General features: G+C 38.0%; 1 long non-coding RNA gene across 1 annotated transcript; it reads right to left on the minus strand.

Moving 5' to 3' along the window:
* Positions 1-1,178: 1,178 nt before the first annotated feature.
* On the minus strand, positions 1,179-27,286 carry LOC136885117 (uncharacterized). The gene is made up of 3 exons (XR_010861464.2): positions 27,098-27,286; positions 26,845-26,977; positions 1,179-2,494 (listed from the first exon to the last, which is right to left on the minus strand). It is a non-coding gene; the product is annotated as an uncharacterized lncRNA (long non-coding RNA).

The following is a 27,286-nucleotide window of genomic DNA, read 5'->3' on the forward strand; positions in this document are numbered from 1 at the left end:
CCAGAGAAATAACGGTGCCATTTTAAGCTGTGGTAAAATTTGGGTGGTTGGTAAATATTTTGCTAGATTATTTCTTTACTAGTGAGCCTCTGTGGTGCTGGCGTCTCACCGCTGGGTTCCATGGTTCAAATCCTGGTCACTTCATGTGAGATTTGTGCTGGACAAAGAGGTGGAACAGGTTTTTCTCTGGTTTCCCTGTCATCTTTCATTCCATCAACACACTCTAATGACTGGCAGATGAAAATGAAATAATATTAATCATTGCCCCAGAGGAACGTGACTGACAGGCTTTGGCAGTCGGCACAATTTCTATCCTTGCCAATAAATAGGGGCTTCATTCATCCGATTCCTGATCCGGTTGAATGACTAGAAACAGGCTGTGGATATTCATTTCTTCACTAGTAGGCATTATATATTTTACATACACAGTTCCAATAGTTGGCAGTGCTGCTGCATTTAATGTTTTAACAATGGCAACAGCTTATCGTTGCACCTGCAGAAATACACGTATGAAATGTTTGAGATAACAGATTTGGCTGGTGGAGTTTCGTTAAGGTTCAGTATTGTGAGTTGCGTGAAAGAATCCTCAGACATCGTGTAGTGGTTTCTGCAGGTGCTTTGATATGTATGAAGTACTGCTATTGCACAAGAAGAGTATTTTCACACACCCCTCCCCCCCCCAGTCGCTATTGCACAACTGGGGGGTGGGGGGTGAAAAATGCTCTTCTTGTGCAATAGCAGTATTGTATTGAGAGTGTTTAATAATATTTTTTCTTAATTTTTTTTCTTGAACAGGAAAGTCTGCGATTCATCAAAGTTTCAACGCTGAACCTGGACACTTGAAATGAGGTGTTGGACTTAGGGTATATTTTTAAGCTGTTTTTCTGCTCAGAATGAGCAAATTCAGCTAAGAATTATGAATTTTTTTGGAAATTTTAAAAAATCCAAAAGAAAAATCAAAATTAAAGTTCAAAAGATATTTTTAATTAATATTGTTTTGTTTTCAATGTATTAATGTATTTGTGAAAAATAAATGAAAAAAAACTAAGTCCAAACTTTTGTAATTTCCATTTATTCAGAATGGAAAACCTAAAATGTTTTTACATTTTGCTTTGTTATGTGGAAAGGAAGATACAAGGAATGTATATTAACAAGTCATCAGTTATTTCCATCCTTTATTACATCATTTTTTTAAACATTAAATTAATAATACAATTGATGATACAGGCTGAGGAAAGATTCCAACTACTGTGACTTTGATATACTGTACATTTACTTTTCTGCAAATTTCCAGATAAAAATGAAATACTACACAAAATAGAACTGGCAGTCATTCAGTAGCAAACTGGTCACAATATTTAAGTGAACACCTGAACAGAACAAGAATACTACAAATAAGTGCCCTATTTAGAACACTAGCATTACAAAACTGAAAGATTTTACAAGAGTCACAAAGAAAAGCACTGGAATGCTATAAATTGTATTATACAAGCTTAAAGAACTACGTTGTCCACCAGAAATAACTCCAATAATTACAAAAATATATCCCCATTTTCATTTTACTTTCAGTAATGATACCAAGGGGCTTACAACCAGATTTACAGTACTTCATGATAACATTTAAGGTAACAATATAAACCATTTTTTCTTAAATGGAACTGCACACTTTTCTATACAGCCTTAAACTTCCATTACAAATTTGGCACAATGATTATTTTGAAAAATCAGATAAGTACCTCAAGAAAGTAAGACTTATTCAGACATTTATTTGCTAGCGTGAATACATTAAATTTTCAACAGGTACTTGTACAATTTTCAAAATAATCACAGTGCTGAATTTATAATGTTAAAGTTTAAGGCTATGTATAGGAAAGAGATTTTAAAACACAAATGCCATTAGATGATATGACACCATGAAAAAGTACTGAAAATCTGATTTTTTGCCCTTTGGTACAATTACTGAAAGTGAAACAGAATGTCAATATCTTTAATGGTGCAAGAATTATTTGAAGTGGACAACTTAGCCGAATAGCCCAATAATATTTGGATCACTTAAAATTTCACATTACACAATTGCTGCTACATATTCTGAACTTAATATGCCAAATATGTAATGGATCAATTTCCAATTATAGCCTAAGGCAACAGGTTTCATTACCAATTTAAAATATAACAGTAGAAACAATCCAGCAATAAGAACTGCACCAGTTATTTTGCATTTAATTGTCAAAAGTCACAATTTTAAAGTAACATTGCAAGTGAGAATTCATAGAAAAGTCATTCACAATGTTAACATTTAAAAGCATAGTTATATCACCTAGTAATAACAGGATCACAATTTACAAATCAATGTCCTTAAACTTTTATCAAAAAAACTACTTATTTTCATGAATGCAAAATTAAGACTTTTCTTGTCTGGGTTGAACAATTTTCTAACTGCCATAGCAAATCTCCATCTGCTCCAAGCAGTACAGGAGAATACAGCTCTCAGCAACTGCAAACAAAATGAAAATATATTTATAATATATATAATTCAGTATACATCCAAACAAAACTACTAAAGTTTATTTTTGCTAGTGGCTTTACATCACACCAACACATAGGTCTTACAGCAACGATGGGAGAGGAAAGGCCTAGGAGTTGGAAGGGAGAAGCCGTGGCCTTAATGAAGGTACAGCCCCAGCATTTGCCTGGTGTAAAAATGGGAAATCACAGAAAACCATCTCCACAGCTGCCAACAGTGGGATTCGAACCCATTATCTCCTGGATGCAAGCTCACCGCCGCACGTCTCTAACCGCAGCCAACTTGCGCGGTCAAAGTTCATTTAGACAATAGTGGCATTGCATTAGGGTGACCAGATGACAATAGATTTTTTAAAAAAAGGACAAAACTATTTGAAAGAGGACAATGCCAGAAAAAGGACAAAATCATCCATTGGGAGTCTGAATTTAGACTTGCTATATATATATATATATATATATATATTGTAATTTTCATATGGATAAACAAAACTTGCACATTTCCATATTATACAGTAAATTCTTACAAAATTTAAACAATGAAACTAATTTACATGCCTTGCTGGTACATTTAAGATTCACTTGCCTTTACAAGTTTTGGCATGTCTGAAATAATATTTAGATTATATTGAACCATTAAGAGAATTTTCCACTTTGAAAGAGTTCCTATTATCAGTTCATTATGCTGAGATGAATCAAAATAATTTCTCTACATTTGCATTATGGCCTTGTATAAAAATAATATTCTGCAAGTTTTAATAACTCTGAACCAATTGAAATACTTTTCCATGTCTGACTACAAGATTGTTCAATTCAGAGTCATTACTACTCTCAAGAACTGTTTGAAATTGTACAATCTTATGATCAGTTCTGCATCAAGGAATTATTACCATTTACTGTAAAGTGGAAAAATGATAAGTTTTAGTGTTGTGTTTCTTTCAGCCCTGTCATGATGCAACTATAGACCTTATAAATACACGACCCAAATGTATCCAACACAGTTCATACAAATGATGACCACAATGACAAAGTCCAGCTACTTGAAGACAGCAGCACTGACAGTTTGATGCAAGTGTGATAAACAGTTTAACTTAAAAAAATACTCTCACCCATGGGTGAATAATACAAGTATCTAGCACAAATTATTTTACAATCATTATTATTATGACAACTTGTGATGTACAGCCATTTAGTATTAGTATATTATTTACATAGTCAGATGATCATATTGTGTGTGAGGTTATGTCATGAAACACATACTGTACATAAATATTTATACAAGTTCAGTTAATGGAAATACCTGTAAATTAATGTAGCTTTCTAGAAGCCTGGCCAGGCACATATATAAGGAGATGGTCTTTATGGTAACAAGTTATTGTTCAGTAGAGTTATGGTGTAGCAAGAATATACTTGTGACCTCGTATTGACATGCAGCGGTTGAAGTGATCGGCAGTTGTCTAGAATGGCAGCTTTCTTGATGATCTGGGAACAAAGTGTTTTATATGTGATACTGTGATTAAGGTGTGTTAATTTGTAAATAGATGTGAATAAATAACTGTACCAACTGACAGCATTTTGTGTGCATCTTTGTGGACACAAGTTCTAATTCCAAAAGTGACAGTGCCACTTGCTGAGATTCAGCACAGGAGTGTCCTGGCAACACAAACATGAGTATCTCTTAGCCATCAATTAGTTAAAACTCAAGTTTTATATTATCCCAAGCTTATTTACTTGGGAAAGGAAACTACAAATAAGACACCGATGAAGAATCGGCCAAGAAAAAGCCAATAGTTGCTTCACCAATATCACCTGCACGTGCAAGAGAATATGGTCGCCATTTGTCTCAATGAATGGTATTCAGAAATAGAAGGCCAAATGTCAGCTTCAAGGATTCAAACATTCATTGATTGTGAGATGAGCAAAGTAGTTCTATGTTTTACTTCAGAAAGAATCTTGCTTCAGTTCCTTCCAGAAAGTGAAGCTGAAACAAGTTGATGTAGAAATGTTAATATTTTGTAATTGTAAATACCAATTTCAACACAAAAAATTAATTTGTAAACAATGAAATTGCAAATATAATCTTTATTTCTCAGAGGCCTACCATGAAGCAAAGGTTATTCAATTTATGTTTATCATAATTACCTGGAGGTATTGGTTGAGTATCAGGACAGTGAAGTAAAATGTAAAAATGTTAACAAATGTCTTTTACCATAGACCCAGTACACTATTTAACATTAATGATCCATGAAAGAAAACAACCCATATTCCTCCTCATGGCTGTAGAGGTTAAAACAATAGTTTATACTGACCAAGGAGCTGCTTCCAAAGCAATCCTGAATCAATGATGCTTGTTGTCTTAAAAGGATCCAAAATCCCAGTCAACAGCCCTCCCTCTCCCCACTAAATGGTACTTATCACTAGTCAAGTAAAAATATTTTATTTCTCATGTTGCAGTACTAATCAAAAGTAACAGACTTATGGTGGTTCCACACATTATGGTACTACTCACAAGTAATGTATGTCACACAGGTAACTCAAGACCTATGGTGTTTCTCACATAATGGCACCACTCATAGGCAGTGCATACCCAGAGTGTTCCTCACCTACATGTATTAATCACAGGCACTGGTACTCCCATGGCATTCCTCACATAATGGGTACTACTCACAGGCAGTGCCCAGACCCATGGTGTTTCTCACAATGGTACTAATTACAGACATTGTAAACCCATGGTGTTCTGCATAGTGGTACTAATCATAGGTTCTGTAAACCCACAATGAACCACTCACTGCTGCTACTAATCACAAACATATTGTGTACTTAACATAGTGGTACCACTCTCAAAGGCAACCCATGGTGTTCCTCACATGATTGTACAAATCACAAGTTTCATGGTTCTAATTAAATTATCCCTTGTCACCCCTTTTAGTCTCCTCTTACAACAGGCAGGGGATACTGTGGGTGTATTCATCTGCATCCCCCACCCACAAGGGTACCACCGATATCAGCACCGCTTGCGCCATATTGAAGGAACTTAATATCTTTGATATACTTTTATCCTCTAACAGTATTGCTCGATAGATATTGAATTTCTCCAGTTCACACCTATGCACTCTTGGCTCACTATCAGCACTTCACATCAGTTCCCTTGCTGGTTTGGTTATAACTGAGAAGACCTAAGCTAAGCTTGCAACAGTAAACAAGAAAGGAAATTCAATTATTCAGAGAACTGAAAGAGTAGAAGCTGGATGATGAACAATATCAAAGAGCCAAACATTTACAAGGGTTGATCAGATACAAACTCAAGTACTTATTATCAGCAAAACTGAAAAACAATCTGTAAGAACTTCAATATATTCTAGAGTAGAATGACTAAGAAATCTAGGACTAAAGGAAAAGTGTCATTGTGGACAACAGTTTCAAGAAAAAGGTGGTAAAATTTGATCCAGTTAACTCTCAATCATTTTCACTTCCCCTTGTCCAGCTCCTGCCACATCAGTGTATTGGTACTTCACCATTGCCTCTGCTTCCACCACTCCCCTTCAGTAATCTTATTCCATTCCAGCCTTTTTCTCATTCTGTTTGTGACAGTATCAATCTTGCTCTGGGTCTCCCTCTTGCCCTCTACCTTAGACAACATATACTCTTATCCCCCACCCCAGTGTGAGCTTGTGCCGACTTCACCGTGGCCCACATCCTCAGAGAATGCACAGATCTCTCTGGCCTAAGACAGAGCCTCAGCCTGCAGGAGACACTAACACATACTAGCTGATTACGTGACTACTGCTGATCTCATCCGCTTTGTGTATGACTGGATTAATCAAGAGTATATAAATTTCAAGTGTTCATTTTCAATTCGTTGATGACCTTTTCGGCTCGATACAATAATTTTAGTTAATTCACAGAGGCTTGCTGACTGAACGCCGAAAGGCATAACTGTCTATAAAATGTACTGGTATGTATCTATGTTGTATATAACAGAAATCTAACGGTCCCGTCTAAACCCTATATGAACACTGTATTTAACACTGGATTACTAAGCTTTCGTCTGCCGGGCGACGTGCGCGGATATTAGTAGCTCCCCTTCCCCCTCCACAAAGGTATTTGCTTCACTTTCTCTCTAGCTTCCTTTGTGCGAGTATTGACCTTGTAGAGAACAGTTGTGACACCGTACGTTGCTTCATTCCGTCTCTACGGGGACCCTGTCGTCTGAGGTACGAATGCTTAGTGACGCTTTTATATTTTATACATAGTGGAGCATTCATTCATTCACTTATTTATTCATTTGTTTATTTCTTTCTTTCTTTATTTATTTATTCATTCATTCACTCTGCATATTCTAAAAATAAATAATTTCATTGTTAGGTTCGCATTAACTGTAATTGTGTGCTGAAATCGGGAATCCACTCCAGAAAATTGAAATATATTTCAGATAGCAAAGAATATCAGAAATAACCCACACACAATACTACAACTTCTGACAGAAGTAGATGACACTGGCGACAACACAGCAGTAACTGGAGAGACGTGCAGTGAACCGAAGGATGGCTTTGAACAGGACGACATTGAACTAACTGACAGAGAATCTGACCCAGAATATAACCCACAGTTAGATGATTCCTATGATTCTGACAAGCCGGGAAGAAAGAGAAGATGTGATCCTGAACCAACATACTCTGATGAGGACCCTGATTCAACTAATAGCAATTCTAACCCGATTGTTTCCAGTGCGAGGCATCCGAATGTTGTAGTCCCTAATAAGACCAATCTACGAGGGAGAAATAAACACAAATGGTCAACACTTCCATCGAGAAACCGTAATACCCGGACACCCGCCAGGAACATAATTCATATAAAGCAAACCCCTTTAGGAGAAGCCAGAAATGTTTCAACACCCATGGAATCGTTTTCTTTATTCTTTAACAATTTCATTTTAGATAAACTGGTACAACACACGAATGAGGAAATACAAGTTCAGAGTTGTAACTATGCTACAGCTAGTGCAACAATTTCTCAAACAAGCAGGGAAGAAATCAACGCTCTTTTTGGTATATTTGTGTTACTTGTGTTAGCAGCCATGAAAACCAATCATCTTCCTACAAGAGAGATGTTTGATCCAAATTTCTGTGGTTACAGAAATAAGGCAACAATGTGAAGTGAGCATTTTGATTTTCTGTTGACGTGTCTTAGATTCGATGATAAATCTACTAGGGTAGAGAGACGAGCGAGTGACAAGTTTGCAGCCATTCGAGAAGTATGGGATGAGTTTATCAAAAACTGTCGAGACTCATACAAGCCAGAAAGTTACACAACCATTGACGAACAACTCGTTGGATTTTGTGGACGATGTCCTTTCAGGATTACATCCCAACAAACCCACAAAATATGGAATTAAGATTATGTTGAACAAAGTTGGGACTAAATATATGATTGACGCTAAGCCATATCTGGGAAAAAATACGAATATGTCTGGTCAACCTCTCGCTCATTATTTTGTAAAAGAATTGACCATCCATGGTTCGAATATGAATGTAACCATGGATAATTGGTTTACCTCCATCCCACTGGCTGAAGACCTTTTGAAACCACCTTACTCTCTGACAGTTGAATTAGAAAAAAACACAAGATACCTCCTGAGCTCCTTGAAGTGAAGAAGCGAAAAATCGGCACGTCAATGGTTTGTTTCGATGGACCAAAAACTCTTGTTTTGTACAAACCAAAGCAGGGGAAAGTCATTGTTCTGCTATCCACTACTCACGAGGACATAGAAATAAGGGATAACAGTGGAAAACCTGCAGCAATTGAATTTTATAACGAAACAAAAGGTGCAACAGACTCTTTCGTACAAATGTGTTGCAGCATGAACTGCAGTAGAAAGACCCAGCGCTGGCCTCTGTGTGTATTCTTCACTACGATCAATATGTTCTTAGTGAATGGATATATTCTGTTTCTTCTCAAAGAAAATTCTTTAAAAGTCTAGCTGGCCATATGTGAGCATAAAGATATTTAAGAATCTTTATTAAAGAAGCCAAGAAAGCTAAAGAAATTCCTCACAACCCCACTCCACTAACAGTACATATTTTAGCTAATTTTTTTTATTAGTTTTAAATTAATTTTGTTAATTAACCATCTAGGTGTGCAGCCTAAAACTTACAGATATTTCTAATAAAACGTAAGAACAAAACTGGTTTGTGCGACTATCTGCTATAACGACCATTGATTGGCAGTCCCCTCGGAGTCGTTATAACGAGTTTCGACTAATGGAAAAGGCTTGGGATCTTTTTGAACATCTTCGTCTGTTTCCTCAACTAGAACGCCTCCAACTGTGTTTATTGGAAAAAGTTGAGGCATGTGCCAGATGAATTTGGTGTCCTACCTCATCTTATATTACTGTATGACTGCAACTACAGTATAAAGGTAGACAAGATCTCAGAATACTTTGTCCTGTGGCACAAGACAAGGCTGCATCTTGTCCCTTCAACTTTACAATATCCACAGCAAGTGTAGCATAATTGAGTTGGCAGCATCTCAATTGGGAGAAAAAGTAACAACTTGAGGTTTGCTGATGACAGCACCCTGCTTGTCAACTGCCAGGAGGAGCTTTCAGATCTGCTTTAAGGTGCATCCACACCAAGATGTTTTCATTAACTTTGTTAATAAACACTGTTCATTCACTTTTCAAGCACGTTGATAACATTTCTTTTAACTTTTGTGAATGAAACTTTTCATTAACTTTTCATGTTTTGTGAACATTTGAGTTCACACATGCACAAGTGGGGCAATTAAGGCATGCAAATTCGTAGCACAGAATAAGGAGATTTCTTCTAAAAATTGACAATCAAATTGCAACTGAAATTTCTAATATACAGTATCTTTAATTCTGTATGATATTCTTTTAACTGTGTTCTAATGTAGTTTCATTTCCAGCTTTGCTCCTCTCTGAATAACGTAACCTCCCATAATCACTTGTATATCAAAATAATACTATCCTAACTACAGTAGGTTAAATGAAGATTCTCTATTTCATACCTTTACCAATTCCTTGATATTGTTGTATAAAGCTTCAAACACCTCAGACAATAAATTGCTTGTTTTGATATTCTAGACAAATAGGTTCCTGTATATAGTGAAATGTCACCAGTTGCTAGGAATCAAAGTTATAGCCTATAATTAGTGGAGCCTGCTTTCTGATAATCTGTATCATTACTTGCAATTTCAGACCCAATTACTGTAAACAAGAACTGAAAGTCATGTGGGGGCATTCTCATGAAAATTTTGAAAGCCTGCTGCATCACAAATTACAGTAAAAGTTCTGACATAAGTGTTCTTTCCAAACTTAATTCTACTCGCCTTTCCAGTATTTTTCATTGCCACACTTTGCGTCTGCACTTTTCTCTAATCGTACTTACTAAAATAATGAAAGCTGCAGCTGTAAGTTTTTTTTCCTGACCCTATCAATTGAAACTTCACAAATAGCTATTTTGGTATGGACACAATCAAGAAGTTTGTTTACAAAAGTTTATTAACATGTTGAGAAATATTTTCATTAACATTTTTTATTAACTTTGCTGTGGACTAACCATAAGAGTAAAGAATGCCAGTCTTGAGTATGGAATGGGGCTAAACCTCAGTAAGTCCAAACTCGTGGCAATTGATAGAGTAGCACAGTAGCAAAATATTTAAGAATAAGTACTCAAACATTCTATTTAGCATTAGCAGTCCACCTATTCAATACATGTTAAATACATTAATCTAGTGCACATTTTGTCCCCTAGGGGACATAAGCTAGAGTGCTAAATATACACCAGATACAAAATTTTAAAATGGTGATACACAAGCTAAAAATCATTACAATACAATGGGACAAGCACATGAAAGAATTATCTCTTAAAAGTCAACCTTCTCAATACAATTTGTGATTAGAAATTAAAACTGGTGTTACATAATGGAATAAGAGGACATGTTTTGCCATGTCTTAATACTAAAATTAAAATGATCATCTAGTCTAGCTATCCCTACAACACTACATAAAATAGCTTATGACATTGAAAGAACCATCAGAAAAATACACAACATTTACATAAAATGAACATGTAGGTGCACTTGACATTTGTGTTTTCTTAAAAGTTCATTTGGATAAAATAACACTTGTTGATTGTCTTTGACTTAATATTTATAACACTTAGGTACACTTGTAAATATATTTCACAAACTTATCACTTCGTTGGAATAAAAATGCTACTGTTGATTATGTTTGTAACTGTAGCATTTTACATTGCAAAATTCTGATGTCTCAATTGCTGGGCATTATTTACATACATCATGAAGAACAGAGCAGCCCTATGTGGACAGCACAGAAGCAGGGACTTAGAGAGGTTCTTTAAAAAAATATATCTAACCACAGAAAGAGTCCAGGTATGGTGAGAGAAATAGTCTGTTTTATGTCCTAGCTCTGCTGCCGACTACTCAGTCGCTACAGTGTGTTCTGGCCGGGGCCAAGGCTACGCGTGTAGTGTATACAATGAGACATTTAAAATAGATTAGCAAAATGTGAATTAAAAAATGGTCTAAGTTCAAGCTCAAATCACATTGAAAGCTTAATATTATCAAACAGGAAAGTCCATGAGACTACTGACAGTCTTTAAGTTCATGGAAAAATGTTTAGTCAATAAGTTTGAAGATATTGGTAATTGTCATTGGAAAGTGACACTTAAAATTTCTCTTAAGTACCTAAAAGTTTTCCCCACCAACTTCAGAACCTAGTCAAGTCTCATGGACTTTCCTCTTTGATTCATTTTAATGGATTTCAATGTGATTTGACCTCAAAAGGACAGAACACTTGATTGTTCACTTGACTTATTTCCTTGAATTCCATGTGGAACATAGGGCCTCGACGAAATTTCTCCAGCTTGTTCTATCTGCCGCCAATGCTTTCACCTCCCTCCATGTCTTGTTAACTCCAGCAATCTCCTTATCTATGGTTCTCTTCCAGGTAATCCTCAGTCTGCCTTGCCTGTGACTGCCTTGTGGATTCCAACTCAATGCCTGCCTTGTGATACTCTCTTGTAGTCTTCTCAGGGTGTGCCCAATCCATCTCCATTTTCTTCTCATCTGTTCCTGTATGGGACTGACTTGTGGCATCGCAAAGGTCTTTGAGATAGTTTCTGGCCACCATATTCTCATAATGTACCTCAAACACAGATTTATAAAAGTCTGTAACCTTGTGGTAATGTCTTTGGTCACTTTCCAGGTCTCGCTTCCATACAGTAACACAGATTTAACATTTGAGTTGAATATCCTTAGCTTCGTTTTTATACGATTGTGAGGGATCTCCATATTGGTCGTAACTGTGCAAAAGCTCCTTTGGCTTTATTTATACGACTCACCACATCTCTAAAAGCACCTCCATCCTGGCTTATCATGCTTCCTAAGTAGCAAAATTCCTCTACCCTTTCTATATCCATTCCATCTAGAGCCAAGTTGCAATTGTTACGATGGTTATTAATCTTTAAACCTACTTCTTTAGCTTCTATTTTTAAGTCTTTCAGTTTGATTTCCATGTCCCAAAAACATTCTGCAAGAAGACAGATCATCCGCATAATCCAGTTCTTCCAATCTCTTATTTAATCCCCACTGAATGCCACGCTTTCTATTCATTGCCTCTCAGCATACAATCCAGTGTCATAAACAAGATTGGCAACAGTAGACATCCTTGTCTTACTCCAGATTTTACAGCAAAAAGTCCAGACAGCTTCCCTTTATGTTCTACTTGACAAGTATATCCATCATACATTGCCTGTGTAAGACTGACTATATTTTGTGGAATTCCAAACTTTTCCATAACCTTCCACATTTTCCTCCGGTTGATAGAGTCAAAGGCCTTTTCAAAATCAATGAAAAGTATATACAGAGATGTCTGATTCAGCCAAATTGTTCGATGATTAGCCTTAGTGTGTTAATCTGATCCACAGTAGACCGACATTCTCTGAAACCTACCTGTTCCTGACGTCTCGTGTCAACGACTATGCTTATTCTGTTCAGTATGACTCTTGACATCACTTTTCCCCCATATAAGAGCAACGTTATTCCCCTCCAGTTATTGCAATCTGAGAGGACACCTTTCAACCACTCCTCAGGGGTGTTCTTCGTTCCATATTAGCGTTAGAAGTGGCTCCATGATTTCCGCTGTTAAATCTGGATCTACCTTAAGGGCTTCTGGGATAATGTTATCTACACCGGGCGCTTTGCCACTCTTCATTTGTTTCACTGTTTGTGCAATCTCTTGTCATGTTGGTGGTTCTACCGAGATGTCTGGATCCTCCAAAATGGTTTCAACTTCTTCTGTTCTCAATTCTTCACCAAGATTGAGTACTTCCATGAAGTGATGTCTCCATCTTTCCAATTGTCATCTCTCAGATGTCAAGGCTACTGCATTTGCATCTGATTGGTTTCTGCGCTGAAAACTTCCTCCTCGAAGCTTTCTCGTAATGGCATATACTTCTTTGCTGTTGCCGACTCTTGCTGCTTCTGCTTGTGTTGCCAGTTGGTCTGTAACACTTTTTTATCTCTCCTCACTTTCTTCTTAACCTCCTTGTATTTTTCCATTGCTACTGCTTTCTTGTTCTACTGGAGTTGACAAGTGCCTTGCACCCTCTTCGCTTTTGGATTGATTCCCAAGTGTTATCCGATATCAATTCTTTCCTCCCTGGCTCTCTGTAGCACACTATCTCTTCACATTAGACATGAAAGAGTTCCTTGACTATGTTCCATTTGGTATTTACATCATCTGGTTGTTCAGCAAGGGCTTCAAACCTGTTCTTCAAATGTACCTTAAATTAATTTTGCACTTCAAGTTCCCCAAATTTCCCAGAGTTAAAACGTTTCATTCGTACTGCTGCCTGTTTTACTGGTGCTGCCACCTTCAATCTATCAGCAATCATAAGGTTATGGTTGCTGCCTACATCTGCTCCACGTTTATTCCTCACATCTAAGAGTGAATGTCTCCATCTTTTACTTATCGCCAAGTGATTAATTTGGTTTTCTGTGCAGAGATCAGGCAACACCCATGAGATCTTGTGGCAGTTCTTATGTGGAAGCAATGATCCATCTATAACCAATCCAAAATTACTGCATAGGTCTATGAATCTGGCCATTATTTTCTTCTATTCCGATTTATCTTCATTTTCATTACCAATTTTTGCATTTAGATCTCCCATGAACACCACAATGTCCTTTATCTCTGCCAGTGTTGATGTCGGCCTATCATAAAACTCCTCTTCTGCTACCTCTGTTGGCGCATAGCACTGTACTATGGTCACAGGTGTAACTTTGGTTCTTATTCGTACAGTAATTATCCTGTGATACAGCGGTCCATTCCATTATGCAATTTTTTGGTTTCTTTGTAAGACACCCGCTCCACTTGAATGCTGATCATTTTCTCTTCCAGAGTAAATGAAGACACCCCCCTCTTCTGTCCTCGCCTCTCCGTAGCCTGTCCATCTTGTTTCACTCAACCCAAGTATCTCCAGTTTATACCTTTTCATTTCTGCCACCACTTCTCAGTCTGCCAGTTTCATACATAGTTGAAACATTCCAGAATCAGATTCGTGTTCTGTATTTCATTGCAAAAGTCGTCTCCATAAAATCCGGCCAGTATAAATTTCGTCTGGTTTCTGTAATAAGTTTAATTCAGGTGTGCGAGTTATTAGCCCACAGGCACCCTGAGTCCAGTGGAGGGGCTGCCTCCTGTCTGCGCCAGACCGCAGGATTTTTCTGTAGGGGTTATCTCCCTTAGCTTTTAAAGATTCCTCTGTACCACAAGGCAGTGGTTTCAACTTTATTTATCCCCAAGAAGAAGGGTTGCCTAATCCGCCAGCTTCGCCGTACCAAAGGACCCCTTCTCCGCCGTTGAGGTCTTCACCAGAGCCCCGTTAGCCGTCACTTTTCAGAGTTCCTGTAGGGTCTTCACAGCTACCGTAGCAGTCATGGGGCACACACAGTCCCCACTGTACATCACCCCTACTTCATGCCGTTGCCCACCTCCCACAACGTGAACGAGGGTTTGGCCTTGTGGGAGGCTGATTGTTTACATTTTGTAATTATTTAATGTCTCTTATGTTAATGATTTTTTGATTGTGTCTCACCATTTTAAATTGTGACTTGTTTCTGATGACTTACCCTAGGGGTCGAAACCTGTACTAGATTAATGTATTTAACATGTACTGAATGGGCAGACAGCTAAAAGGAATATATGAGTACATATTCTTAAATATTTCGCTACTCGATATTCTAGTCATTAATGGAGTTTTCAAAGATTTACTTGTAATAGAGCAGCACAGGCCGTTTGAAAGAGTTTGATGCAGTGCAAGACTTTGTATACCTTGGGGCAACCATCAGCAATAAGAGAAGTTCCAAGAAAGATGAGGTTTGCTAGGACGAGTTGCTATAATCAAGTTAACTAAGATCTGGAAGAACAGGGGAATTGCTAATAACACAGGGTGGCGTACGAATAGTTGACATTTGAAAAGCAAACTAAAATGCAACTTATGTACTATGTTGTTCGAATTTCACGCACACCTTCCCTGTTTCATGGAAATGACTGCAGGTGACACTGCTGCTTTGTCTCCGAATGCCTGCATTCCAGAGAGCTATCGGCCACGGTTGACTCCATTCAGCAGCACACCAAATCAGTTATCTTTTATTCCGAATCAAAAAAGAGTTACGGTACACAAAAAGGAAATTTTGAGCTGTATTTCAGACTACGTGTGTACCAGCAAGAAACCCTATCCTTTGCTCATTTAAGAACAAGGCAGTGTGAAGGAAGAAAAGCGACCATGTGCACCAACAGTTTGGTCTCCTGTAAACATCACTGCGCTGACGATCACCGTGCAGCGCAGCCCACACAAGTCAACACGGCGAGCTTCAAGAGCAAGTGGAATATCACGCTGTTCAGTTCAAAGAATGTTACACAATGACCCTCAATTGTACCTGTAAAAAATGACTGTACTACACAAGCTAACAGATCTTCACAGGCAGGAGAGATTGCCATACGCCTTATGGGCTGAAGAAAAAGAAGTACTGTTTAACACCGTTCTCTGATGAAGCCTATTTTCATCTTAATGGAGCAGTTTAGAGAACCGTTTCCAAGTTATACCAGTCATTATATACTTTCATCAATACCCATAACACATACAGGGCCTCTCATAAACTAAGACCGAACGCACAGCGTTTGTGTGTTACAGCAGCTGCCTCAGCCAAACCTATGTCGCCCGCAGCTGGCCTGCTTTAAGTGCGTATACAATCTTACCTTATAAAAGACTCTGAAAGTGTTGCCCTTCCTGGGTTATACAGGCACTGCATCTGGTAACCACATTCTAGGTGACAAGTGAGGTCTGCAACTGTAATGTTTCCAATTTCATTCGTAATATTTTCTTTCAGTTCCTCCATTGTGAGGATTTGTTCAATACACTTTCTTTCAGTTTACCCCACAAGTAAAAATCACGCACTGTTAGATCTGGAGAACGAGGGGGGAAAAGACCAGCACTGATCACGGTCTGCAAACATTTCCGAGATTGTAAGGGAATCATCTGCTGTATGAGCAGGGGTTGAATTTTGTTGAAACCACCCACAGGATTTTTCTTCTTCCTTTAACTGATAGCATCAAAATCTCTTTGTACCTCTCTGCATTTACTGTGGTCTCAAAAATAGGTCCAATTATTCATCTTGCACTAACAGCACACCAAACACCAATCTTCCTATCATAATGAGGGACTTCATAAACACCATTAGGATTTTCTGCACACCAATAGCAAGTTATGACTGTTGACAAGACCATTAAAATGAAACCAGAACTTTTACATCAGTTTAGCAATGACAACTGTCTCACCATGTTAACATCTGAGATCCAGACTGGTGACTCTTGCGTGCAAGTTCATGAACTACGCATGCACCTCCCATACTGCAGCTGCCAGAGCGAAGAGTACAAACACTGCAAGTTTGGTCTGGGTTTACACAAGAGACCCTTTATATCTACGTTCTATTGTCTGAGGAACTTCAACATTATGCACTTATTCTTTCTTTTTACTGCCTGTACAAATAGACTGGGTCGAACAAAGTTGCTTATTAAGACAAGGTTCAGATTACCATACTAAATGAAGTCAACAATGCATACAAGAATTTAAGGGAAGTTTGACATGATAAAAGGAGGATAGAATTTAAGTTCAGAGATTTGTCTAATAAAGAACTGATGAAAGCCATGAATGACAAATTAGATCTGAGGATCTACCCCAGAACAGACACCCCCTTCTTAAATTAAAATCAAACATAAGAAAAGCTAACACATAACCACCAAATCCCATCTTCCCAAGTTAGGTGCCCCTTAGGGTCCATTTCAGTCACCTATTAACCCCCGATTGTCATAAGTCGCCATATCTCCCAGGCCATAAACTCTGGCGACAGACACCCTTAGCAACCTAACCCTTCATCATCATTATTATTAACCTTATTGGCAACAATGGACCACTCGAGTCTTCCATGTACAAGTTTTCTTTGAAGGTTGTACCGTTTGATTCTTCTTATCTGCCCAGTACTTCATTCGATCTGATCGCAGTGTTCTTAATTAGTCTGAAATCTCCAAAGGCCTTCTGTGCATCATTTCAGTTGAAAATGTGCGATTCTTAAGAAGGCTGGTAATTTTATTCTTGTTCTCTGCACCTGTAATTTGAAGTCCAACTGTTTTGAGATCCTGTAATTTCTTTGATCCAATGCCCTCCTGTCTTCTCTCCCAGATTTCTCATCACTAGTCAAAATCCTGTTTTCTGGTAATCTTAAGATGTAAAAGAAATAAGATTTTTCTTCATCGTGCTGGTAACTGGGTCAATCTCTTGATAGCTTCATTGGGGAGGATTATCCAGACTCCTTCAACCTGGTACTTTTTATTTTATTTATGCAATTTCTGATATTTCTGATAATTCTTCGTTCCAGTTTTGAGGAGCTGATCAGTTCTTTCTTGTTTAATTTGGAAAAAGGTTTCGCAAGTGTGTGGCTTCAGGCACAGTTACAGTTTTGTGGTGTTGGACACAATGACAAGCAGTTTGTTATAAGTTGACCAGCTTAGAAATTGTGCTTTTTCATTTTGTCTGTTCTATTTATCCATGTTTTCTCGCTTAAGTTGTGCATAATGATTTCTCCAAGGTATTTAAAGTTTAGGACTATGTTAATTTTTTGATAATTTATGATGACTATGTCAAGCGGTTTCAATGGCATGATCTGTTTTCTCAAAGGATATTTGTAATCTTATTTTTAATGCATGAGCACGGACTTCCATGTCAAGGACTAAGAGAGCTAAATCTGCAAACCCTAGGCAGTTTGTCCTTATTGAGGATTTTGCTCCAATTTTGATTTTAGGTGGGTTTCCTTTTTGCCAAATTTTCACCATGTAATCTAGAGCCACACTGAAGAGCAGTGGGGATAATCCATTACCTCATCTCCCCCTGTGGGTGGGGGCGGTAGAATAACACCCACAGTATCCCCTGCCTGTCGTAAGAGGCGACTAAAAGGGGCCCCAGAGGCTCTGAACTTTGGAGCGTGGGTTGGCGACCACGGGGTCCTCAGCTGAGTCATGGCATTGCTTCCACTTGTGCCAGGCTTCTCACTTTCATCTATCCTATCTGACCTCACTTGGTCAACTCGTGTTCTTTCCCGACCCAACGCTATTAGGTTCGCGAGGGCTAGGGAGTTTTTCATTTTCACGCCCTTCGTCACCCTTGTCTTTCTTTGCCCGATATCTTCATTTTGCGAAGTGTTGGATCCCTTCCATTTTTCCCTCTGATTAGTGTTATAGAGGATGGTTGCCTAGTTGTAATTCCTCTTAAAACAATCACCACCACCATTACCTCATCTGAGGCCTGTATTTATTGTAAAAGCACTTTACATTTCTCCTCTGAACTTTACCTTTGAAATTGTGTTTGTTAAAGTTAGGGCCGGTTCTACCATCTGCTGGGGGTGTAAATCGCCTGGTACTTTGGCTTGCGTGCAACCACCTCGGCGCAAGCGCTAGGTAGCTACCCAGAGCTAGACACCGATATACGAAGTTGACTAGACTTTCAGAGACTTCTTGCTTTTGAGTGTGGTGCTACCTATCAGATGTATGAAACTCATTTCAATTGTCTTATTTTCCTGAACTTGCACCAGCTGATTATCACCAAAAAGCCTAATAAAGGGAGTCTTAAGAGTTATGGACAACGATTTATGTCAAGCTTTCGTGATTTTAATCTATGAGCTTCAATATCAATACCTAATTGGGATTAAAATTGAGATTACATTTTCTTACGCCAGTTATAACCTGTCATGTAAGGCAGAGTTTTTGTAAAGTATTCTCGTAGTAGATTGGTCAAGTTGCTTGCTCCGTAATAGAAGGTACGCGAGTTTTAGTCTTATTTCTAATTTACATTTTAAAATGTATTTTCGTTCCCTGCCGTTCTTAACTCTTACGTATTTCCATATATGTATATATACACACACACATCTTCCTTACAGACTTATTGCCTTTGAGCATTCTATCTGTAGGCTTCTGTGAATTGATTAAGTATATCCACAATGCTCTATTTGCAACTGGCTCTGTGACCTCGTTTAGTTCCACATGCTTCCATTTATTGATAATTTATTTCATTCTAATGTTTAACTTTATGAAGATAAAGCTGGAAAGTACTGTAAATGTAAACTAATCGTGGTAAATATCCATTCATAGGAAGAGGAATTCGGGAATGGAATAGTTTAATTTCTTCGAAATCATTTACAAGAAGACTATGTAAACAACTGATAGGGAATCTGCTACCTGGGAGACAGTCCTACATACTATATTAATCATAACATCACTTTCTATAAGTAGCACATATATAAAATAATTTCCTAGTAGACATAATATTGTGATTCAGCATTTCAATTAAATATATTATAGGCATACAGATTTACACAACGCTAATAATGGAAATAAGAGATTCTCCATAATAAAGACTCGAACCTGCATACCTCGTATTACAAAGCGAGCGTGTTAGCCATTACGCTACGAGCGCGCTCGAGATAATCAGGATACATACAATAAGTCATACCTCGTATCTGAAAACTGAAAAAGTAAAAAATTAAAGCCCATTTGAAATGATTGCCAAATAAGATTTTGATTTTATATCCTTTTAAATTTTCTTTACGAAAGCTTGACGTATAAAATGTGTTCGCTACACTACCGATGCGAGAGGCTGGTGAGACCGTTGCAACTTGAGGGAAAATCCTGCAATACAATATCAATCACTGTTACAATATCATGCTTTTTTTCAGAATAATAAGCTAATTTAAATTGTATGTCACCAGAAATGCAGCTAATAATGTTCAACTCTCAAAACTTGTCTTATACCAATATAAATGGTCTGTTATTGGACATTATAAATTTTCCAGCTAACTCATTCCTGGTTGCCAGCGTTTCGCCCTTGTGTGCTAGGTTGGGCTCGTCAGTTGGTACCTAGCACACCTACCAAGACGCATGGCTAGTGCATACTGTGCAGGCCACTGCGTAGGCTACTTGAAGCCACCGGCAGTGCCAATGCACTATGAGTGTCCACTACCAAAAATGAATGCCTGCTTGGCCATCAGATGATATAGATGTTGATTCCCATGGGAATACCTGGGAGTGATCGAAAGGAAACGTCCTTTTATGCGGAGGGTAAGTTACGCGCTACTTTACCAGTAGGTAGTAGAACCGGCTCTTAGTTTAATTTATTTAGGATGAAGGCCATTGATTTTAGAATTTTTAAAAGAGTGGGTCTGTGTATACTAATCATAAGCCCTTTTCAAATCTATGAATGAAATAAACAGCTGTTAATTTCTGTATTTGTAATATTCCATTATTAGTTGCAGGTTGAGAATTTGGTCTGGGCAACTTCTGTATGGGCAAAATCCTCCTTGGTATTCTAGTTGTGGTTCCAGAATGTTTTTTTATCGTATTGTAAATGTGCGGGAGAAAACTTTTGTAAGTGCAGTCCAAAGGAGTTATTCCTTTGTCTGGATTGGTTTTATTTCCTTTGTTGAATAATGGATGGATTATGCCTGAGGTCCAATGTTCTGGGATTTTTGACTAGATGCTGATATAGATTTCCCTGGATTTTTCCAGATTTCTGCAAAGACTAGGTCTTCACCATATGCCTTATTTTTTAGATCCTTAACTGCAAATTCTACCTCATTGATAGTTGGGAGGATCAAATAGATCTAGGGTGATTAAAATGGGTGTGTCAGTATTTACGTCCAACTTTCCAAGTAGGCCATCACAATTTGAAGTTTGGTGAATGTCTCTGCAAGGATCTCTGCATTTTCTTGATTACTATGGGCTAACCCTCCTGATTTATATATCAGCATTAATATTGGAGGTTCATATTTTTTAAGGTATTTGCCAAAGGTTTTATAATAATCTTGTGATTGTTTTTTATTCTCTTCTATCTTTTGTAAGATATTTTTAAGAGGTTTGCATTTGGTTTGTTCAATTTTATGGGTTGACTGTTTTAGTTCTAAATTTGATTTGTCTAACTTTTGGGCTTAATTTATCCAAACTTTGTGTCTTCTCTCAATTCCCTGGTCACATTCTTCATTCCAACATTGTTTTTTCCTAGGATTTGTTGGAGCTAACTCTTCTATTTTAGTTTGGTGGTCAGTTTTAATGTGTTAGTGTTGACAGACTTCTGTTTTCCTATAGTACTTTCCATTATTTCTTAAGGTGGTAGGGTAGAATGGTTTTTTTTCTATTTTCATTCAGAGTTCTTTTCTTAATCCTTGGAGTTAATTTTATTTTGATCTTAACATAGTGATCTGACCCTGAGCCCCCCCCCCCCCCCAGGACTTTCTCAATCAGGTGTCTTACAAATTGCAGTGCAATAGTTGTGAAAGTACATATATAAGGAAACAGATGTAATTTTTCAGTAAGATACATGGAACATGTCAGTGCTTCAAGATACAATAGATTTTCTCTTATGGCACTACACGACAGACTTAAAACAATTTTACATCAATTGACCAAGATCTAAGCATATTAAAAATGGATAAGAAGGGTACCATGCTCAACATATTGGAGAACTGTTACGTTGATTTAGAACAGTACTTTAACCCTAACCATAATATTAATGAAATAAATGAAAAATCTAATATTCTATTTGATATCATCATTCCTATATATACAAAGTATGAACAGAAAAAAATACACGTTATGTGTACCAATCAGTTCAAACCTACCTACCCGCCCCTCCTCACACATCACTCCTCCAACCCCTGCCATCATAAGCTATACTCCTGCTCCATCTTGGTCAATCTGGTGATGGTGTCTATTAGATGCATGCAACTTACGAAGAACATAGGGGTGAGATCTATCTTCCCTTCTTTCCTCAATTTACTTCAAATTATATTCTTTTCAGACATTCACTTCAAATCACTACATCGGACAAAAAGTAATACCCATTCAAATTACAAATGTTCCCCTTCAAGCTACACAAAAGTCACTACCCATATTACATTGAACAAACAAATAAATCAAGTTGCTCGTCTATGCAGACAGGGATGCCAACTCCCAGATCAGCTCATGAGCATTTGGCTGCTGTAGGACAGACATAGTTCGGCATCTACAACAGCAGTTTTTATGTGTCATTTAGTTTCAAGTTTGGATGTGTTGGAGTTCAATGTTTTAAATTAAGATTGTAAATTGTGCTTAATTTATTATTGGTACATGTGTGCATATGTCTTTGAACCGTAGTGTGAATGAAGATGACCCAATATATATGGGGTCGAAACTAGTCCCATTTTTATAAGACAATATACAAGCTTATGGTATTGAATAGGTGGACCTTTCTCTTCCCTTTGATATTGATGGTGCAATTTATCCATGCAAACATGGTCCAGTTGTCATTCACCTTTTTGGAAATCAGGATGTTTCCATGTTTTTAATTTGTGAGGATTCCTTTTAAAGTATATTTAGAGATAAGACTGTAGTTTCTGCATTTTCCAATGGTATCTCTGTACCTTCTTGTCCCAGTTGTGGGTTGAAATCGCCAGGGAGAATTTTAACGTGTGATGGAGGTATGTTTATTAAAGTTTGATCTAGGAGATCCTAGAACTTTTGTGCTTTATCCTTTAGAGATAACTGTAGATTTTATTTGCAGATTTCAGAGTTAGTGTTTCAAGTCTGGGGGATTGAGATTTAAATCCTGAGATTTATTAGAAATACATTACCAACCTGCAGACAGTTTTTCATCACTCTTTTTCTAGGGATTCCTTTATACAGTCAGTATCCTTGTGATTCTATTGGGTCTTTATCACTATTATTTCTTAAAAGCCCATGATTAGAATTTTATGTTTGTCCATGATGTCTGACAATCTGTCAAGAAGAGATTTGTTTAGGTTTAATTCTTTGAAGGTCGTGTAGATGCTGGCTGTTGAGTTTCAGATGCTCTGATCCATCTTCAAAATGACTGCCCACTTCATCCAAATGCTGTCTTTTCTGCAATATACGGTTGCAGTCAGTAGAATACTTCAAAAGACTTCATGGTCTAAGGTGTCGCCTTGAGAGTAGGATAAATCTTTGAGTTACAATTCTAAATGTTACTTAGAAAGGTGAAAATGAGATGGATGATTATATGAAATTGTGAAGAAGGCTTTCAGCCTTATTTCATCCTAGTTCAGGACGGAGTAGGCAATTCCTCCATACCGCACAAACTATGGTTTTCCTGCCAATACTCTGGTAACCGATTGCAGTGGTTTCCCACTGGGCGATGAGGTCGCCACATCCCAACCCTTCATTACTACATATCCAGGTTGCCACAGAATAAATCACATTTTGAAATAAGCATTCTATCTTCCCTCATCCTCACCCCACACCTGGGATCTTCCAAGAAACCATAGTCATCTTCAGGTGCTCACTTAACCTCAAAAACATTCCCACACATTATGAACCAGACCAACCTCCACCCCCATCTGGCTTTCTACCCAGTGAGCACAGCTGTAAGCCACTGTTTAGATACACCTAGCAAGTCTTAACCCATACGAGGTCATCGTGACTACAACATTATCTACCAACTTCAGTGCCGACTGCTCAGTTTTCTACATTAGATTAAACGTATACGCGATGACTACAGTACCTAACTACCCACATAGAGCGCCCTGTCCCCGTTCACACCAGGCACCATTAAACTATGTTCAATGAATGTCGAACAGTTTAAGTCCTCCAACATTTACCCCCTACTTCCCACTCTCTTCTTAGCAATTCCGAAGTGGGACAACTGATGCTCTGGACTAGGGAAGCACGCAGCCTTGACATTAGATAACTGCTACTTTTTCCCGTTCTCTTGTCTATCTCCCCACTTCTCACCACAGCGTCTACTTATCAACAATGACCATTATTCTATCCTCCATGATGAATGTACTCCTTTAAAATGTACTCTATCCACACGGTCTTACATGGCAAGTCGCTGCTCTCCATCCGATTCCTAGACATAACCTATACATACAGAGTGCACACAAAGTCCATATACTCCTACTCATTATTGATTTCTATTGTCAGATGCCCACTGTTATTGACCAATTGTTGACAGCAGTTGGTGCCAAGATACTGAATGGCTGATACAAGTGATTATACGATTTAGGAAAGTTTGCTGGCCACTGTGCAGATTCACGAGCGTAAAATTAGCGGCAAATCAATTAAAGGGACGATCTTGTTGCGGTTCGTGAAAGCAGCACCAACAAAGAAGACCACGTTACTGTAGGAAAAGAAAGCCTTAGTAACTGGCAGTGTTCATGATGCGCTGAGAAGAGGAAGACCATCCAGACTAACTTTGTGCTGACGTGGAAAAATTGATCTAACAATCTCCGGTTAAATCCATACAGGAATGTGTGACAGAGCGAGGAGAGACAAAGCCAGGGAGGTACTGAAGGAAATAACGGAAACAGAAGCGATGAACACAGATTCCTGGAAAGGACCGAACTTTCAATCCTGCCACCTATACACATGTTTTGCCGTCCATGGTTTCCATGGGAAGATACGTGAGAATGAAGTGTTATCGCAACCCTAAGGAGGACTGCATCTGTAAACTTTGCACCAAACCTTACTTCAAATACCATTTAGCAAAATGGTAAAGTACAACTTAAACACACTAACAAAAGACTGGTGAAAGCTTAACTCAAATGTAAGCTATCTGTACGCATTGTGTTTAATAAAGTTGTAAATTAGTTTTTTTCTCACCCTTCTGCATTCTTTTTAGAAATTTTCATATTTGACTCAGGATATCTGTCAGATATTCTTATTTTTCAAAATGGATACCAACGTTCATGCATCTCACGTTGCACTATAGGCATAAAACAATCAGGTAATATCTGTTGCACTTACATTTTTAATACTGAAAAATAAAGTTTTGACAAAAAGCTAATTTTGTATATCATTACAGTAGCTGCGTCACAACTTCACAGCACCATATTTTTCTCTTTCCTTGGCCCTTTTCTCCCTCTCTGCAACGGTTTATTATTCTACTACACTTATTCAGCCCTTATATTTAAAAAAAGAAACATACCCCTAGCAGTAATTATCGATCTTTGAGTATAGAAAGATTAGAATAGTTTTCATTAAAAATTGTTTGTATATTCCATTATGGTAAGCCACATCATATACGAATGTCAAGGTATTCATTTTAGTTAACTAATGGTAAATCTATTGCACTGAACTCAAGCTGAACTTTGAAATATTCCTCAGCAAACATGAGGCACGTGTTGTGGACATTTTCTGCTCAACATTATTTGTCATTATCATTTAGACTTTCACGGCCCGTGTAACTATTCATGAGTTGTATTTTTGGGCTTATGCCGTGTAAATTATAAACACACTCAACGTTTCAAAAGGAACCTTGCCTTTCTTCATCAGAAGACAAAAGAGAAAAACGACGTATTGATGGTTGCTAGGAGAAAGCAACAAGCAAGCTTCAAATGGTGCCCAAAGATGTAAAGGGGACGCCATTTTAGCCCAATGCTAGAGACAATGGTGTCCCCTTTACATCTTTGGGCACCATTTGAAGCTTCCTTGTTGCTTTCTCCTAGCAACCATTAATACGTCGTTTCTTTTCTCTTTTGTCTCCTGATGAAGAAAGGCACGGTTCCTTTTGAAACGTTGAGTGTGTTTATAATTATTTACACAGCATAAGCCCAAAAATACAACTCATGAATAATTATTTGTCATTCATAATTCACTATTTATAATGTTCCTCTGTGTACATAACTACGGGAACTGTCTGATGATACACACCAGGAATCACCGGAAATTAAAAAGCGGGAATATGAAACAGCGAAATTCCAAAGCTATTCGTTGAGAAAGTGGACGTGGCTTTTCGAAGGGATTTTTAAATACCTCAGCAGGACATTCAAAAATGACCGTACATACAAAGAAAATTATATCACCATGTACCCCAAAGAATGGGGTAACTTTTAGGGCAAACGACTCAATTTTGGTTTTTGGACCATTTTGGCTTGAAAACTCAGTAGGGTTCCCCATTAAAAAGGGAATCAATACCTTCTTTTAGAAGTTGCTTTACATGCACCGACACAGATAGGTCTTATGACGACAATGGAACTGGGAAGTGCTAGTACTGGGAGGGGAGCAACCGTGGCCTTAACGTACAGCCCCAGCATTTGCCTGGTGTGAAAATGGAAAACCAAAGAAAACCATTTTCAGGGCTGTCGACAGTGGGGTTCGAACCCTCTATCTCCCGGATGCAAGCTCACGGCTGCGCGGCCAACTCTACTTCATAAACACCATTAGGATTGTATGCAAAGCAATAGCAAGAGTTATGACTTCACGACTACCGAGATGAAACCAGGCCTCATCCGAAAAGAACACAAGCTGTGGGTCAAATAAACGATCATTTAGTGATGCAAGATACTATTTACAATATCTCACTCTTGTGGCTGGATCAGCAGGTTTTAAATAATGGGCCCGTGTAAACCTGTACAGTTTGATGTGTAACAGCTTTGCAATTCCCTACTTGTGCTAATTTCGTGAGTGATTTATTCTGCGAATGTTCAATGTTCTCACCAATTTCATCTAGCTTTTTCTCTGTTAAAACTTGGTGCACGCATGTTTTTCATTGAGCACTGAGCCAGTAATTTCAATTTTTTTTTTACAATTACGTGAATCTGTGCTCGTGAAGGTGGCACTTCTCCAGGAAATTGCTGAACAAATGCATTGCGAACCTGTCGAGCTGACTTACATAAAATAATGTTTAGATATGAAAATATGGTGTTGCAATGATAACTCACCATGTTAAAAGCCGAGACTCAGGCTGGCTACTGATGCTAGGTCGAACACGTGCACGCTCCTTGCACTGTCAATAACAATGCTCGCGCCTCCTGTACAGCTGCTTAGGTCTCCGAGTAGATGATGCTGGACAGCCTGGGTTTATAAGAGACACTATTAAAAACAAATTGGAAGAGTCTACCCAAGGTATTAAGAGTAAAGAGCTACTACTAAAAGTTATTAAACCATTATAAATCAAAATGGAGAAATACAGACCTTGTTTCTGTACAAGAAATGATTTCCCATCATGATTTGAAGCAGGTAACATGTAAACAGGATAGAAAACTTGAGACTACGGCGATTGTGCTTGTCGAGTCTGCTGTATAGACGAGTTTGACACCGGGACCTCTTCCGTTCTCTGAGCTGCTTGATCTACCAGAAATGGACAGAGCTGAACATTCCTGT

Source organism: Anabrus simplex, chromosome 13, assembly GCF_040414725.1.
Source record: "Anabrus simplex isolate iqAnaSimp1 chromosome 13, ASM4041472v1, whole genome shotgun sequence".
Taxonomy (NCBI): domain Eukaryota; kingdom Metazoa; phylum Arthropoda; class Insecta; order Orthoptera; family Tettigoniidae; genus Anabrus; species Anabrus simplex.